Genomic DNA, 4295 nt, shown 5'->3' with positions numbered 1-4295 from the left:
GTGTTAAGTCTTACTGGTTTTTCTTTCCTTCAGTCTAGTGTTTTGTTTGCCAGGTTTTGGGGTGTTGCTGGTTTGTGTGCATTGGCAGAGTAGTGAGCTTTTCTACGACCTGTTCTCAGTGTCCTTTGTTCCTTTCTGCTCTGCTTCCCTGCTGTGTCCCCTTTGGTCCCTTCCCAAGCCTCCTGTTTCCATGGCCTGTGAGCTCCATGACCTTCTGTACCCCTTAAAGTTTCTTCCTAGCTATCATAGTGTCCTTTTCAGTCCTTCCCCCCCCCCCACACACACACACCCATAGGGAGAGAAAATGTGGTATTCCTGAACCTGGTTTATTTTGTACGACATGATGATTTCCTTTCCATCTCCTGTAAATCCCATGATTTCTTTCCTTTATGACTAAATTAAGTTGCACTGTGTATATGTACAATCCCTTTTCTGATTTATCTTTGATGGATACCTAGGCTTGATGCATTTCCTAGCTGTTGTGAATAGAGCGGCCATAAGCGTGGATGTCCGAGCATGTTTGTACTGTGCTGACTTAGAGTCGTTCGAATAGTATAGCTGGGTTAATTGGTAGTTCTGTTTTCAATTTTTTTCCCAGCCTTCATACAGTGGCTATACCAGTTTACATTCCCACCAGTACTGCATAAAGATTCCTCTTTCTCTACATACACGATAGCACTTATTGCTATTTGGTTTCCTGGTAGCCATTCTGACTGGGGCTACAGAGCAGTTTGTATGCCTTTCTTTGATGGCTAAGAATGTGCACACTTCTCAGTGTTCAGTTCAGTGAACAGTTCTGCTGTTTTCTCTTCTGAGAGCTGTTTACTCAGGTTTTGTTGGCCCTCTCATTGATTGGACGATCTGGGGCTGAGGGTTGGTACCTTTCGTGACTCTTCTATGTCATCATCCATCTTGGAGAGTACCCTATATACTCTGTCTATATTAGGTTATATATAGAGAACTCACAAAAGCTAGTTATATGATGTATAGTTGGGAAAGATTTGTTCATTCTTTTTAATTTTTTTTTTTTTTTTGTCCTAAGCCAGGCGTGGTGGCACACACCTTTAACTCCAGCCCTCTTAAGTCTGAGGCCAGCCTGGTCGTTAGAGCGAGGTCTTATTGACTTATTCTCCCGAGCTTGCTCAACCTGATTTCTTATACAACCAAGAACCCACATTGGGCTGCATCCTATTGAATTAATCATCAGTCAAGAAGATGCCCCACAGACATCCCACTGGCCGATATGATGGAGGCAATTGCCCAATTGATGTTGCCTGGTGACTCTAGGTTCTGCCAAACTGACAGAAAACAACCACACAATATTTTTAAAGTGTGTACATAAGGACAGGTGCTTGAGGATTCCCAAAGACAGCATCAAGTCTCCTGGAGCTAAGAGTGGCTGTGAGCCACCCTATATAGGTGCTGGAAACTGAACTCAGGTCCCTCCAAGAGCAGTATATATGTTCCTAACCACTGAGCCGCACCTCCAGCCCCTTTCTATTCTGTAAGTTATCTTTTATTGCTGATTGTTTTCTGCACAGAACCTTTGTCACAGTTTAGAATGATTTCCTATGTTATATATGTGATTTCCTCCATCAGTGTGAGATTTTTAGGTCTACTAAGGTCATTGACACATTTGGAGTTTGTTATATTTGTTGGAATTTGTTTTCATGTAGACTAAAAGGTATGGCTCTAGATCACTTTTCTCTATGTGGGTCTCTAGTTTTCCCTGCTGTTTGCTGAAGAGGTTTTCTTCTGATGCATGTCCTTGGCTCCTTTGTTGAAACCTAGATGGCCGTAGCAACATGGATCCTCTGTTCTCTTAGGTGGGCTCGCATTTCTGATTTGGTGCTGGTATCATACTGATTTTGTTACCATGGTTCTGTAGTGCAGTCTCAGAACAGGTATGAAACATCCACCATTGCTCTTCCTTCTTTAGGACTGCCTAGCGAGGTGGCCTTTCTTTGCTTTCATACAAATTTTTTTTTTAAAGTTTTTATTTATTTATTATATGTAAGTACACAATAGCTGTCTTCAGACATCTCATTACAGATGGTTGTGAGCCACCATGTGGTTGCTGGGATTTGAACTTAGGGCCTCCAGAAGAGCAGTCAGTGCTCTTAACCACTGACCCATCTCACCAGCCCTTCATACAAATTTTACTGCTGTTTTTTTGTTTGTTTGTGGGTTTTTTGTTTGTTTGGTTGGTTGGTTGGTTGGTTTTTTCGAGACAGGGTTTCTCTGTATAGTCCTTGCTGTCCTGGAACTCACTCTGTAGACCAGGCTGGCCTCGAACCCAGAAATCCACCTGCCTCTGCCTCCCAAGTACTGGGATTAAAGGCGTGCGCCACCACCGCCCTGCCACATTAAATCTTTAAACTGCTCTCAGTAGTGCAAACTTTTTCCAATGTTAATTTTTCTAATCCATAAGCATGGGCAGCCTAATGTTTTCTTCGTTTTTCTTCCTTCAGTGTTTGTCAGAGTTCCTTTACCTCCCTAGTTAGGTTGTTAGTTTGTTAATTCTTTGTTAGTTTCATTCATGAATACAATGTGTTAGGAGCATCTCCACTGCCTGCTCTCCAGCCCCAGCTCCTCCCTGGCAATAGCCCCCTAACCTCCTCCCCACCTTCATGACTTCTTTTTAACACATAGAGTCCGGTTACTGCTTTCTGTGTGTCCATGGGTGGAGGGTGCCATCCACTGGAGCATGGACAACCTACCGTGGACTGCACCACTGAAGAAAAATGATGTCTCCCTCCTCCAGAGGCCGCCAACTGCTCCTCAGCTAAGGGTGGGGGTTGACTTTTACGGATTTCTCTCTAGGCAAGTTTATTATTTGTATATAGAAAGACTAGTGGGTTTTATGCATTGATCTTATATCGTTCTACTTTGCTGAAAGTGTTTTATCAGGTATGAGGGGTTTCTCTTAAAGTCTTTAGAGATTTTTCTTTATAACGGGTCAGATGTCATAGGGACAAATCTGCATTTTCCTTTCTATCCTAGTTTGCTTTCTATTGCTGTAATAAACACCATAACCAAAAGCAACATGGGGAAGAAAGAGTTATATCATCTTACAGATTATAGTTAGTTATTGAGGCAAATCAGGAGCTTGGGGCAAGAACTGATGCAGAAACCATGGAGTAATGCTACTTGGTTTGCTCAGCTTCCTCTCCTTTCCTTTCTTCCTTTTTTTCTTTTCTTTATTTGCTTGTGGTTTTTTGTTTTGTTTTGTTTTGTTGTTGTTGATTTGTTTGTTTTGGCTGTCCTAGAGCTCAGTTTGTAGACCAGGCTGGCATCCAATTCATAAAGATCCACCTGCCTCTGCCTCCTGAGTGCTGGGACTAAAAGTGTGTGCCGCTGCTGCCTCCACCACTGCCTCCACCACCACCTGGCTTCCTTCCTTATACAGCCCAGGACATCTGCCCAGAAGTGGCCCCACCCACACCGGGATGGGCCCTTCTGCATTAATCTTTAATTGAAAAGATGCTTCAAAAACTGCCAGCAGGTCAGTCTAATAGAAGCATTTTTCTCAGCTAAGGGTCCATGCTCCCAGGTAATACTAGCTTGGGTCAAAATGGCAAAAAACGAACCAGTGCTTTCCTATTTGTAAAAAAACGAACCAGTGCTTTCCTATTTGTATTCTTTTTCTTCTTATCTCACATATGTGTTCTTATAACACATATGTGTTTCAGCCGTAGCTGAAATTTCAAGCAGAATGAGCACCCTTGTCTCATTGCTGATTTAGAAGAAATGCTTTAAATTTTTCCCCATTTAGAATTATGTTGTCAGGCAAGAGAGATGGCTGGGTGGTTAGGAGCACTAACTGCTCTTCCAGAGGTCCTGAGTTCAATTCCCAGCAACCACATGGTGGCTCACAACCATCTGTAATGGGATCCGATGCCCTCTTCTGGTATGTCTGAACACATCTACAGTGTACTCATATAAATAAAATAAATAAATCTTTAGAATTATGTTGTTTGTGGGTTTGTTGTATGGGCCTTTTTTTTTTTAATTGAGCAAATAGCTAATATTTACTTCAGCAGGTGAAAAGCCAAAGGCAGGCAGCTTTTCGTTGTGGTTATACCTTAGTGCTTGGATTTCATTGCTTGTTATGGATGTATTTAGGTTGTTTGTATCTTCTGGATTTAATTTTGCTATGTCATATATATCTTAGGATTTATCCATTTTCTCTAGATTTTCTAATGGGGGGTGAATTTTCAGTATTCTGTGATGGTCTGCATTGATTGTACATGTTCAAGACAGAAGGAGTGTTCTTCAGATAAAATGAATGATCT

Source organism: Grammomys surdaster, unplaced genomic scaffold (genome assembly GCF_004785775.1).
Source record: "Grammomys surdaster isolate TR1022 unplaced genomic scaffold, NIH_TR_1.0 125956, whole genome shotgun sequence".
Taxonomy (NCBI): domain Eukaryota; kingdom Metazoa; phylum Chordata; class Mammalia; order Rodentia; family Muridae; genus Grammomys; species Grammomys surdaster.
Note: the sequence above shows the minus strand (reverse complement) of the source record.